The sequence below is a fragment of the Emys orbicularis genome, chromosome 11, assembly GCF_028017835.1.
Source record: "Emys orbicularis isolate rEmyOrb1 chromosome 11, rEmyOrb1.hap1, whole genome shotgun sequence".
Lineage (NCBI taxonomy): Eukaryota > Metazoa > Chordata > Testudines > Emydidae > Emys > Emys orbicularis.
This window is the reverse complement of record NC_088693.1, coordinates 40,873,099-40,888,021: the sequence shown is the minus strand read 5'-3', so window position 1 is coordinate 40,888,021 and position 14,923 is coordinate 40,873,099. Positions and strand designations below refer to the sequence as shown.

Sequence of the window (14,923 nt, the reverse complement as noted above, 5' to 3'; positions counted from 1 at the left end):
TTTTTTTAGAATAATGTGATATCAAAATGCAGTGGGTATATATCCTTCTGTCTTATATTCATGAGCATCTGACATAGGAATCTAGGAATTGTCAGACTTGATCAGAGCCATGGTCCATCCATCTAGTCCACTGTCCTGTATCCTAAAGTGGCCAGAACCAGATGCTTCACAGGAAGGTACAACAAACCTCAGAGTAGGATCGCTCAGTGTGGTTAGATATGGTTTAAGCCCTGAAGCATGAGGTTATATCTGAGTGAAGTTAATGGGACTGGAGTAAAAGCAGAACATCTGTAAGTTTTGCCAGGGGAGATGCCTCAGTGATTATCCAGACTTGCATCCATCCATCCATTGGCACAAAGTTCTATGGTCCATGGAAAGTGGATTTTAGTTTTAAGCAACATTATTTTTTCTCCACCTAGACATCCTTAAATGTACTCCTCCACTTCTACCCAGGTAAGCATCCTGGGTTCAATTAAGGACTTAGCTATTTTAGCTCATAAGTCTATCTGTCCAATCCCCTGATGATTTTTGTTGGTCGTCTCTGATCTCCCTTCAAATATCCAAGATGTCTGCTAATGTAGTACCAAATGTGGTATAGAGAGGGTTATAATATTTATGGAATTCCCTCAAGTTCTAAAATCACATGGTAGGAGGCAGTGGCAGCAAAAGCCCTTTTACTTCATGCTGTACAAGGGAGTTCATTTGTGCACAATTATTACTATTGTTGTTTAGACGGACACAGATTCTGTACTGAAGTCAATGGGAGTTGTGGGATACAGAATCAGGATCATTCTGACTGTTGTAAACGAATGGTTCCCAACCCTTCTCTTTGGGATTCCTTTTGACATAGATGAACACTAACCTCCTATTGCGATTCCCCCATCCTACCCCATGAAATAGTATATTTGCCACCACATATAGTCCTTTTATATCTATCTTTTCTCATTCCCCTCATCGACAAGCCGCCTGTGCAAAATGGGTATACCACACTTCCAGATCAGATTGGTAGTGTTTTATACACACCGTGCACATATGTAAATGGCTACACAAAGTGGGAGGTAGTGGAGAATCAGGCCCCAGATGTATACAGCTGCAGGCTGAGGCAGCAGCCCACTGGCTCAAGCTTTTCTTCCTTTCTCCCGTCTCATGTGCCACTCAGCTCAGCTGTGAGAGAACACACCCACAGAGCCTGCAGTGTACATTCCCTACCCACCCTGAGCAGTATGTAACCTGCTCTGAGTGCAAGAACAAGAACAAAAGAGCAAGAGCAGAAAAGGATTAAAAGAAAGCCAAGGAAGAAACAAGAATTTTTAAAAAGAGAATAGAATATAGAGGGGCTGCAGGGAGGAAAGCTGTAACTTTTTTCAAGGAGCTACCCATATTTGCAGTTGGGGTTGCCATGAAGCTGGGGTCATTCAGCTTTCTCTGGCCCTACTAGCGTGGTACATTCTTTCTCAAAGAAACAGTGGGAAACCCTTTTCCAAACAGATCTGGTGAGGCACTGAAAAAACTTGAGCCCCAGCAGGAGGCACATCTGGAATAATTGTTCGTTTTTTCAGTATAGTGTCATTTCTGAAGATGAACTTTTTTGCAGTTTCTCTAGAGGAAGCCTTGCATCATGGCACTGCATGCTGCTAACATGTCCCTCATTATAAGGGAGGGTGCCTCATTTTAGATTCAAATGTATCTCCATCCCACACAAACCTGGGGTTATTTTACTTTCATTATTGCAGATTACTTGCATCACAAATGCTGAATCACAAAACTGAAGTTAGAGAAAATGGTATTTATCTTTCAGAAATGAGCCCCACATTATTTTAAGGATCCTGCACTACTGCTATTGTTGTTATCATCATCATCATCATCACCATCATTATGTATCTTGGCAGGTTGAAAGGTATCACAAAACTGTAAGATTTCAGTAGTAATTTAGCATCCCACAGTAATACTTCAAAAGCATCAAATAGCATTTTGAATTTTAAGTCAGTACAAATGTAAATAAATAAATGTACTCCCACCTGTCTGTTGTTTTAAATGTCTAGTGAGCCTAAAATATTTGCATAGCAGTTTTGAGATACAGCAGAATTATAGCTTATTATGAATATATGATATTGAATTAAACGATTTTGCCATTCTGTTCCATAAAGGATAAAATCTGGCTCTCAGCAAACCATTTGAAAAGAAATTATGATGATGATACCATAGCTCCATTTTATTTTATGGAGTGTATTGATTGTCAAATAGACAATGCATGTATTTTGGTCATAATCTGAAGAAAAAAACGTGCCTCTTTATTTTGCAAACCTTACACTATTACTCACTTTCATTTCAAGAAAGGATGGCATTTTTCAGAGATACTACCATAAATTGCTTTATTTAATAAATTGGCATACAGACTAATAATGTTACACCAGAGAGCAGCACTTTGTAATTTGGAAGAAATAACATTTTTCTTTTAAAATATTTCTCTCTATTTTTAAAATTAAAATTATCAGTATGTTTTTTGCTAACTGAAGAAAAACCTGATTTTTTTGCAAATTCATGTAGTTTTTGTCTTTTGAACATCAGTATCTGTATGGGATATAAAGATATAATTAAAATATGGAACAAATTTGATTAATTGTCATGGACATAAACTGTTAAGAAGTCGTGTCATTCTCAGCAATGACTCCATAACAGAATAATTTGATTTATAGCTTGAAGGTTCCTTTTTCTGTTTAGCAAGGATTGTCACTTGTGGTTTGGGTGTTTTTTTTGTTTTGTTTTTTTGACAGTTTGACAGGAAGCTAGATCTTGCTCCTGGGTTTGTGGTCCTGGATTATCAACGTTCCCATAAATACACTGATGAAATGTTACCTCCTGAAAGACCCCATCCAGTGTGGCCTGCCCCCCAATGCAGAGATTGAATTCTTGACAGTGACTTCAGACAAACTGTTCCATACGCTGTTGGAACTGCAATCCAAGGATTCGATTACTGGGGAAGGAGTCTCGCAGACTGTGGAAGAAAAGGTTAGTAAAAACAGATTGCAAATCCTTCACAAGATGGTATAGCGCTTGTTTGTTTTTTCTGCTGGCTCTTTGGTTTCAAAAGTAAAAGCTATTTTGTATGGCTTTATAAAAAGCTTTGATTTGAAATTTGTAATGCGGGGAAATGATCTACAGTCTAAGTGATACATGAAAGAAATCTGAATACATTAAACACTGTTTTGAATCATATAGCAATCCCTTTTGAGTCTTATTATGCTTTAGTAGGACTCAGCTATTTAGAATCCTTTGTCAAGCTGCAGTATCCCATATTTTCATGAACTGTGCCCCAGAACTTGCCTTCCTCTAGGAAAATCCTGTGAAGTGTTCTTGCATCGTTTCCTCCAAATTGACCCAGAGAAGGAAGAGTAGGGTTTGTTTCCACTCCCTTCCCAGTCCTAAAGACAAAGCCCCCAAATTCTGTGGAGAATTCAGAGGAGGCCAAGTATATCTATGCAGATGTACCACCATACTCTCATACTGGGAGTGCCTAATTCTTTCAAATATTCCAGCTTCCCCTGTTAGTAGCCTCCCCTGATACTCCTTCCCTCTTCTAAGGAGGAGCTGGAAGAACTCCTGGGAAGATTTCTGGTGAGGCTGGTTTTCTTCCATCCTACGTGCCAATTCCCAGACACACCAAGCGCAGAGACGCAGTGGGAGATGGTGCTACAGAAGCAGCTGCAATTCTCCATCCCACACACAAACACAATTGTGTGAATGGGGCAGATCGCACAAGAGGTACAATTTAGTACCACAATATGGAGTGGTTAGCAAAGTGGTGACCTGAGCACCTCTGTGAAGCTCGAAAGCTTGTCCCTTCTACCAACAGAATTTGGGCCAATAAAGGATTTTAATCTCACCTACCTTGTCTCTCTCATATCCTGAAACCAACACAGCTACAACATGACTGCAAGACGCAAAGTAGTAGTCAATTGTCAGACACTCAAGCTGTGACTTTCTTCTTTGCATTCAGACAATCTTTTCAATGTAAGCATGCACATTAAGAGGTCTTATTTTCCAAAGGTCATGCTGGAGTTTTTCCCAGGTAGTTAACATTTAGGTGTTGGCCTGCTAAGATTCCTGCTAAGATTTATGTATGTACTTAATGTGATGCATTGAGATTAGTCCCACAAGAATCAGTGGAACTACTCAGTGCATAAAGTTAAGCATGTATGTATGTTTGTAACTTCCTCTGCATGTAAATAGCCCCCTAAATTCTACAAATGTTCACAGAATTGGATACACAAGAAACTTCCAACATGAAAAACATGAAGGTAAAGGCATACTAGATGACATACAGGAGAAACTTCCCAAAGAATATAACATGTCTGACATTACCTCAAAACAGCAGAATGCTCCCCATGTATACTGGTTTGTTTTCAAGAATGTGAGAGAATGAATATGCTAATACATGAGATAAGGCATTTATTTAAGGGACTTGATTTAGTTCTGGAGATATGTCTGCTTTGCTTACCTGCCTTGTGGGATGATCCAGTCTAAATAAAGACTCGACTGTGTTTGCATAGTAGATGTCTGCATTTTGGGGGGCGTTGTGGCATCTCATATTGCACGGACCTTAAAAAATATTATTACATGGTTTGTCAACTCTAAAATGGCTTGTTTGGTTTTTAAATTGTGTGAAATGGGTGATCACAAAAGGTGCTGCTCAGAAGACTGAAAGCCTCCATTTATCCCCAGATTAGGACATGACAGTACAACCTTTGAATATTGCCTTGTCATTGTGCCTCAGCCCGAGCTTGGAGCTGGTGAGAGGGGAGTTAAGTTCCCATACCCATTCATTCCCTCAGCCTCCCTGCTGCAACTGCCACCAAGAGGGGTTGTGGTGGTTATTTTGGGAATGCCCCCATGAGGCAACCCTTAGGCTAGAAGGCAATACCCACTTTGGGAACTCTCTGGGAGGGGAAAAAATGGACCCACTCAAATCCACCATGAGGTCTGCTCACCAAGACAAAAATATCAAGTGGCCCACAATATATACGGCTGCTGGAACACTTAAATGGATTAGCGTGTGCCTTTGACCATGACTAGAAGGTAATCATTAGCCATTGGATAAGGTTCAGTCTCAGTACATACCCAGGTTTAAAATGAGGCTGATATGTGCTGTCCTACCTGGTCGTATGTTCAATAACTGCTCCAGGAATACTAACATAAGTAAGACTATTTTATAATTAACCTGTAGGGGTTTGTGATATAACTCCCTCCTTTATTTGTAGTTATTATTCATTGTGTATGACCACAGTGTGTAGATAATAACATTCACTAATCTTGAATATTTAGGGCCAAATGTTCACAAAGGGAAGCCTGATATTTGGATACAGAAATGTCAATGCAGTAACATACCTGCTGTGTTTGGACTTAATGCACGTTCAGATCACATTTGTGCATCTAAGTGGCTTTCTAGATGCCTAACCAGCAGTTTGCATTTATGATCAAGTGCTTTGCGTGCAAAGCTGTGACAAATGCACATAATTCTACAACTGACTTTTGAAGATATGATTGTTAGTGCCAAATTTTGAAAGTGGACTCCAAATTTGACAACAAGAAATACACACATTCCTATTTTTAATACTTATAGAATTGGGGCACTCAAATAGCCATTAATACAAACAAACAGTAAAGCTCCTAACCTGTTTGCCTGTGCAATTTTGTGTGGGCACAGAAAGAGACGGCTCTTAGGATATTTAGTGTATACATATGTATTTCCCCTACATAATGTAATTTGAGTTAATTTAAGAAATACAGAAAAAGCAGAAACTACACTCGTTTTTCTGACAATTTCACCTTTTTTATTTTTAATAAATGGCTCACCCCAATTCAAAGAGCCAAGATATTCTTTACACTTTATGATTTAGCTACCTTATGTGTTTTTATTGGGGGGGGGGAAAGCTCTCTATCATTTATCATGTCATCTTATCACAGTCTCTTTGTGAGACGCAAATAGCACACTAATGTTTTCTTTTGTTAGGGTGAGTTGGCAATCTCCTCAGAGATGGAGCAACTACAGACAGCTCTTTTTTTTTTCATATAATCTTCCTGACACTTGGATGAGACTGGCTTATCCATCAACATACAGTCTAGTTCAGTAGTAAGTTGCATGCCAACCGTCAATCAGAATGGACGGTGCCTCTTGCCCATCAGAAAAACAGAATATGAACGATGGGATTTTTTTCCGGCAAATATCCTATGTCTGTGCGTAATTCAGAATAGCTTTTTGTAGCTTGATATTAACAGCAGTGAAAGGCAAAAAAATTTTGCATTTACCTTGCTCTGGTTGGAGACATTGGACAATTTCTGTAATGTTCTTGTTCTTACTTTTCTTTCTTTTTTCAAATCAAACTGTGAGTGCTCTTCAAAGTGACTGGGCAGAGAGCTGTAACATGTAGTATCTACCACTCAAAAGACTAAACTTGGACTCAGGTCTTTTGTTTGGGTCATGATTCATAATAGATAATAAATACCTTGTTGGGTACATGGAGGAGAAAGTGTCAGACTCCAGTGGTAACCGTTGCACAGCATTTTGTATTAAGGGCAAAGAAACTTGGAGGAGATGTTTCAGAGCTAGCAGACAGTGCTGACCCACCCAGTTCTGCCACTGTGATGGGTAGCATTAATGGGGCATCATTTCCAGAAATATACGTTAGTCTAGCATCAGTCGTGGGTATCTTATTGCACAAAGGAGTGAAAGTCGGGAGAAGAAAAAAATTCACTGATGATCAGTTGTTATTTGTTGATTAAAAACATCTGGTTAAACACCTCTGAAACACTCCCAGGAGCAGACAGAAGGGGAGAATGAAGCTCTGCCAGCTTCCACTGCCACCAACTAGTGGAACCACTAGAAGCCACCCAAGGAGTTCTGGGTGCTCTCATCTTGTACTGATGCCATCCTGGGAGCGGGGGGGCTCATCTCTACCAGTCTGCACTGTGCCATCTCTGTAGAGCCACCCAAGGGATAGCAGAGCTCTGCCAGGAACTGCCAGGCATAGCATAAGAGAGTGCCAAAAAGCAAAACAAGTCCAAACCAGATGAGTTCATCTGAGGCCATTTCAGACCCCTGGAAGAGGAAAAGGGAAGGAGGACATTTTGTTGATCAGAGGAGGGAAATCATAAAGCACCAGAGGTGGATTTTGGAGTAGATCAACCAAAGCATCATGAGACTTTAGCTTCCCTTGATGGAAAACTGGAGCACCATATAGATCCTGTGGAGCCGCTGATAGACAACTGTCCTGAAGACAGTAAGCATTGCCATGGGGAAATAAAGCAGTCATGGTAAATTACAAGCTGTTCTCATGAAGGACAACACAGCTGCTCTTTAAAAAAAAAAAATGTACGGAAAGTCAGGCTAAGGAGGGCGAAAGTATGCACTGATTGTTTAAAACAGATTTGACAGAAGTATTAGGATTAACATGAAGGATTATCCTTTGCATAAGGTGCAAAGTGCAGTGAAATCACTGAAAAGCAGAATGCAGTGTAAGGGGGACTCTGTGCCATAGCTGGGCTCCGTGCCAGCTTTCTCTGACTGAGCATAGGGGCGGGGTGGGGTTGAGGATGGCCCAGAGGATATGCATGGGTGTGGCTAATGGGATGACAAGCTGCACTGATCCATTGGTCAGAGAGCCCACATGGGTGAGGGAGACCAGTAGCTCACTGTTAGAGCCTGCAAATAAAACCTGATTGACTGTTGCATGTGAAAATCCTTTCTGTAATAATTTGTATTATTGCTATCAGTGGAGGATAGCCTCTCTCTGGCACACACATTGCAAGGTAAGATGATGCCTCACTCATCCTGATTTTAAAATCTGCCTCTCCTGTATCCCTGCCTGACATGTCACCAGCTGAGACACCAGATAAAACCCTTTGCTTTTTTTAAACAGATGCTGTTTCAAAGTGGGGTGAGGTGGGATAAGGAGGTGAAGGGCAAATCTGAATAAATGCACAGTTTAAGCTTCATGGGCTCAGCAAATATGTCATAGAAACAGCAAGTATGAGTGATTAAATTAAGGAGATAAATGTCAGACTACCTAGTAACTGTATTATCTGTATGATCTCTCAGGATCTTTTTTACAGCTATCTGAAACTAATGCAAATCCTGTCAAATGCTTTCTTACAAGAGCTAGCCTTGTAGCCCAGGGATAGTGTTTTACTTGGCCAGACAAGAGACCTGGATTCATTCTCTTGCCCTTCCACCAGTAGTCACTTCCCTGTGACCCATGGGCTAGAGACAGCATGTCTGCCCCTCGGGTGGAAGGTGTGCCTCACATTACCTAATAGTGATCTATTATGAAGCAACATTGAATGGCTCCCAAGAAGAGAAGAGACCTGTGATGGAAAGATGGTGGTTGAGTCTTAGATGATGTTAAGTGGCATAAAAGGAAGAAACGTACTGATGCTTTGATTCGCATGTCACAGCAGTTCAGAAAAATCTATAAGATCCATTTGAAAAAAAGCTGATCTCACATGCCCTCCCACCCTGGCTTTCAACAAATACAGCAAAATTCCACAAAGGATACTGCAAAATACAGAAAACTGCACCTTGGAAAATGTTACAGTGCTATACAAGATAAGCAGAGGCAGGCACAAGAAAAAATATCCCATGAACACACTGTCTCCCTCCCTCACAGAGTGGAAAACAACATGCTTAAAAGGAAAAGGCCTTTTAAAAAAATGTTTATAGTGAATAACAGAATCAGCTGCTGATGTGAAAAAGTTGGCAGGTATTACTCTTCTGAGAAGGAATCCTAGTTTAAAAAAAAAAGCGAGGAATACTACAAGAACGGGAGGATGGGGGTGAGGGATGGCATAATGGTGATAATCATGGCGCAGTCCAGGATGAAATGTACTGTGCATTCAGGAAGATGCCTATCAATCAAGTGGAAGGGTGACATTACAACAATATCAGTTACACACAACACCTGAGGCACAGATTTTTTTTCTGTGAGGCCAGCCAAAAAACTGTAACATGCACTGATTTGGGATTCAGTGAAAGTGCACCATACGTGTTACTTGCATAAAAAGGGAGTGGAAGCTGTAGCTGGAAAGGCAACTAAAAGAGTTTCAGATTAAAAGAACCCTCCCACCCTTCTGCAAGTTTTAGTACACGCCACACCAAAGTGAGGCTCTATGATACAGCTAGAAACAGACCAAAAAAAATTAACCTGTTTTAGATGTCCCTACAGGTACACAGTTTTCTGCTCTGACTGCTGTCTGCTCAGAAATAGTTAATTAACAAATTCAATTGCAGATCTATGCTGAAATAAAAAAGCTACTTTGATATAAGAACTTAATGTGAGGAGGTTGCTGTTAAATTGAGAAGGATTTATTGTTCAGCTGCATTCAAAACAAGAAAAATCCATACATGTGTGCCCTGGTGAAAGTATCACTGTTTTGGCAAAAAAAAAAAAAAAAAAAAAGACACGTTTTCAAGCTTCTGAGTTGGCATTAAACCAATGAGGAAGATAATGAACTATAAAAATTGCTTGATGGGCTCTGGGGAAAAAAATGCTGACTTTTGTGTTACATCGTGTCAGAATAAGATATTTTGATAGTGAAAAAAACTAATATTGTAAGATGCCTGACCAATGGGTTATAAATAAGGAAATAACAGAACACAGAACTGGCTGAACTTGAATGAAATGCACCAACTCACAGTGCAAACATAAGAAACATATAATCAGTAATCAACCAATTACACCATCAGTTGCCTGGATCCACAATGCATAAGATGCTGAAGAACAAATCCAAGTTTTTCCAAAAAAACCTGCCTTTCCAATATATGCAGAGCAGGTATGTGCTAAGCACGGATAACAGATGTACAATGGGTTACAAGAGCCAATTATTACAAAAAGAAATAAATCAAATATAGTGTAAAGCTTCAATAAGTTTCTAAATCACAGCAATGAGAAATAACAATGGGGTTCATAGTGAAACTCATGTGGAAATCTAATATCCACAAATTTAAAATCTTAAATCTGAACAGCGCCAACTTAGGCTGAAAAGCAGGGCACACCACAGGCTACAGTGTTGAAATCTATTGTGTGCTTTTCAAATGCCTATCAGTAGAAATGGGAACAGCCTATTAAGGTCATCAAATTCAACTCCACTGTAGCGGTGGATGGTGGTGTTTAATATTTGTATTGTGGTAACACTCAAAGGGCTTAACCAGGCCAGGCCACATTGTGGTAGGTGCTGTACAAACATATAGCAAATGACAGCCCCCTAAGATCTTACAATCTAAAAGACAAGGCATAACAGCTGGATGAGATAAACCAGCAGGTCAGAGCGAGGACAGGGGAAATAGAATAATAAAAAATAGGATACATGCAATTCTTAGTTGGGAACAGTAATCACAACTCACTACCTGCCTAGCTGTTAACAATTTGCACTATACTGTATTCATTAAAGAGGTAGTGAGTTTTGAGGAGGGACTTGAAGGATGAGGTAGTGTCTTTAGGAATTTTGACTAAAACTTTTCCTACTCATGAAGGGTGCGAAAAAGTGCTTGTTAGAGAAGCAGAAAATTAGGCGATCATGGCTGCCATTGCTGGTGGCATCTTGCATTCCCAGGTCTAGTAATTTTAAATCTTTCATGTGATGGGTTTTCCAACAATTCCCTTGGGAGACTATTTCATGAACCTGACCAGTAGTGAATGTTGTCTAACTCAACCCAAACTGATACGTTCTTAATTTCATTCCAACCTTTCTAGTTAAATCCCCAGAATCAACGTTTGCTCCCTTCTTCAAATACTTATAGATGGCGAGCAGATCCTGTCTCCTCAGAATAACCAAGCTATAAACATGTATTTCCTTTTAATCATTCCCCTAAGTCAATCAAGTATCATCTGCACTTAAATACATATTTTTAAAACATATATGAAGCTTTTTACAGTTGCAGGAGATTCACGCCTTACTGGATCATATATAAAATGGGAGGTGCAAGGAGTGTGTGTAGACATGCAAGTGTATGTGCATATGTACTTGCATGCATTGCACTTGGGTGCTTTTCAGGTGCCATGATACATGACCTTGTGGTTCCATGGTGCTCCTAAACACTTTTGTTAAGAATCATAGTCCAACCCATTAATGAATGCATTAACTGTATGCTAAAATTCTTAGACATCGAGCATACAATCTTCTGAATGGTATTGGCTAGGAGAAAGCTGTGTCATATGTAGAAGAAGTACTGATAATGTACAGTGCATTATGCGCCAATGAAAATGACTAATATCAAAGATAAATGAAAAGATATGTATGGCTGAGACAAGTGGAATGAAATGTATTTTAACTAAATCAGTTTTCTGGCACAGGTTAATCTTTTATAAATATGTTCACAGAATAGATTAGACACCAGCCCGCCTACACAAAATGAATGCAGCACATACTCTGAAGTGTTTCAGAGGCAGGATAAATGAGGGAACTCTTCTGTATTTGATCTGGTTCTGCTCTGTAATTCAGAGCTAGTGGAGATGGCTGGTGAATTTCTCATTGATCCCAAAAGAACCAATACTGTTGAATCCTGTGAGGTGTAAGCTTTGTAGAGAATTGGCGGCTATGCATGAAGGACATTGTAGCTTTAGGATCCTGTTCTGTCAGGAATCCATGTAAATGGCATGCACAAGAGTTATACACCTCCAGAGGAGACAAGACCCCGTAGCCGTGACAATAATAAAAAGACATTTTTCTCTCTCTCTTTCATCGCCATATCTACACCCAATTGTTAAAGGATTGCTTTCCAGCTGATTAAATGGAGTTGGAAACTAATCTCTTGTGACCATTGAAACAATGCTATATTTATTACACACACGATGTATAAAAATGAGGAAACACGGTTAAGAGCCGGCATAGACCTGGGTTTCAGGAAAATTGGATGGGAAGTAGCATGATTAGCGCATAGGCTTGGGAGTGAGACATTAGGAGTTCTCTGCCCAGTTCTTCAAGTGACTTAGGTCATATCTTAACTTCTCTGAGCCTCAAACAATGCATGGCTACCTCACAATGGGGCTGAGCATTTTAGTTCTTTTAAAACACTATGAGAGCCTCAGCTGAAAGGCACCACAGAAGTGCAAAGTATTGTTACAAACTGGTGAGCATCTTTTATAAAAGCCTGGACACAGCATAAACATATCATGGCTGAAGCTCCCTGCAGAGGGTACAAGGCTTACTCCTGAATCAGTCAGTGGGGGGAAGGGTTTATAAGGTGTTGTTTCCATATTACTTCTATTTCATGCCTACCTCAGGCAGCAGGAAGATGGGAACCTGACCTCTGACTCCCCCATGAACAGCTGAGCCATCCTAATAGACTGTCACTCCAACAACTATGCAGTAAGCAACAAATACCAAGTTAATACAGGGCATCTTGTTTATTATCAGTGCACCTACTGCCTTTGGTAAGTAAAAGAAATACCACAAATACTGTGGCCTGTCAACCAGTGCATCCTGAGTGTCTAATGCCGTGTGTGTGCATGTGGTGGTGTCAGACGGGACAGAAATCTGGTTATCGTTTCTGATCATTCAAAACATAAAATGAAAAAAATCTAACTCTTGTTTCGGCCATGCTGGTCACTGATAATAAACAAATTGCCTTGATTTTAAAGGGCACATTTAAGGCAGCCTTAGCTTGAACCATAATTTGCATTGTTGGGGAAAGGACAGCTAGTCTGGCATAATGCTACAGTTTATGCAATGACTTGACAGCAATTCAACACCACCGACTACATGCAAAAAGCATATTGGGTTATGACAGGACAGGAGTTGCCAGTGGGGAAGAGGGACCAAGATGCCAAGATGGGCATGGGATCTATGGGAATGTCTGAGATAGTCATTATTCTAGCTTGTTTTTTGCCTTAGTGGCTAAGGCTTTCCGGCTAGTTGCCATACTGCACTGGTCACGCTTTGAATGATCTGTAGCCCCTCTCTAGTTACTGTAGGCTCCTTTTTCCACCTTTGCTTTAAGAAAATGTTGACGCTTCACTTCAGTTATTGTTTGCACTTGTTACTTAACATCCCAATTTGAGCAGCTTCTGTTGTAACCATACATATGCCCAAGTTCAAGGGAAAACTGAAAAGAGATTGTTTACACTGGCACCTTAATGGCTTCAAATAACTAAAACTAGCTACCTCTCACACACATCTTCTGATCCAGCCCTTTGGTAAATGTATTCTGGCAGTCCTAACTTACCCCCTTAAGAAGGACTGGTATGTTGAACCAGATGGCCTTTTGCTAAACCTTTTTCTGTCATATTCTGCTGCTTCAGTTTCTATGTTTGCCTGCATTTCACACAGCAAAATGGAGAACTTTAAAGGCCTGTTTATGTGACAAAACCCTACCGCTAAGTATAGTATTAGTGACGGATTAATGTATTTGTGATGGATCACAGAAACCCCCTTAGGATCTGCCAACTGATGTGCCAAGACTATTTCTGTCCCTGCCAGCTTGGGACTCCAGCACCCTGTCTTGTTGAGCCAGACACGCCAGTCTGCTCCACCACCGACCCAGGGTCTGAACCATGTGCCCCAAAGCTGCAGACTTAACTGAAAGCAGTTTACAGAAGTGTTCCTGTCTTTAACACTCAGATGCCCAACTCCCAATGGGGTCTAAATCCCAAATAAATCCGTTTTACCCTGTATAAAGCTTATACAGAGTAAACTCATAAATTGTTCGCCCTCTATAACACTGATAGAGAGATAAGCACAGCGCTTTGCCACCCCCCCCCCCCCAAGGTATTAATACATACTCTGGATTAACTAATAAGTAAAAAGTGATTGTATTAAATACAGAAAGTAGGATTTAAGTGGTTCCAAGTAATAACAGACAGAACAAAATGAATTACCAAATAAAATAAAATACGCAAGTCTGAGTCTAACACAGTAAGAAAACGGAGTACAGATTAAAAACCTCACCCTTAGAGGAATTCCAGTAAGCTTCCTTTTACAGACTAGTCTCCTTCTAGTCTGTGTCCAGCAATCACTCACACCCCCTGTAGTTACTGTCCTTTGTTCCAGTTTCTTTCAGGTATCCTTCGGGGTGGAGAAGCTCTCTCTTTACCCAGTTGAAGACCAAATGGAGGAATCTCCCACAGGCTTAAATAGACTTTCTCTTGTGGGTGAAGACCCCCTCCTCTCTCTCCTATGCAAAGTCCGGCTCCAATATGGAATTTTGGAGTCACATGGGCAAGTCACATGTCCATGCATGACTCAGTTTTTACAGGCAGCAGCCATTGCTCACATGCTAACTTGAACGCCCTCATGTAGACTTCTTATGTGGATTGGAGCCTCCCAAGATCCATTGTCCCTTAAGTGCTTCTTGATTGGGCACTTAACTTGCACATTCCTTTCTCAAGAAGCTGACCAAATGCTTTACAAAGGCTACTTGAAAATCAAGCCAGTACACAGCCAATATTCATAACTTTGAATACAAAAATGATACATGCATACAAATAGGATGAATAGATTCAGTAGATCATGACCTTTACAGAGATATGTTACATGGCATATGTAGCATAAAACATATTCTAGTTATGTCATATATACATTCATAAGCATATTTCCATAAAGGCTTATGGGGGGCACCGTCACAGTATTAGTTTAATGTAATTGAATTATAGTACTAATATACAGCAACAGTCTTACTACTTATTGGATTGTTGAGATTTGTGACATTCTCTTGAAAGCATCAGCAGTACTGTTTAACTTGTATTCTTCAGTACTATGGTACTCAGCTCCCCTTAAGTAACATCATAAGCTGCAGAAGTAGACCATTGGGGCTATGTGCTCCATTCCAGCACAGCAATTTGAGGTAGTGTAAGAACTCACCAAGTTAAACCACCATCATCTTTGTATTGTAAGACAATAGACAGGCTGCCTGAATTGAAAACCTGTGACTCTC

The 14,923-nt window shown here is 40.2% G+C and overlaps 1 pseudogene; it reads left to right on the top strand.

The window, feature by feature from the left end:
- Positions 1-6,131, top strand: part of LOC135885792 (dynein axonemal heavy chain 11-like) — a 184,110-nt pseudogene extending 177,979 nt beyond the window's left edge.
- Positions 6,132-14,923: the final 8,792 nt, after the last annotated feature.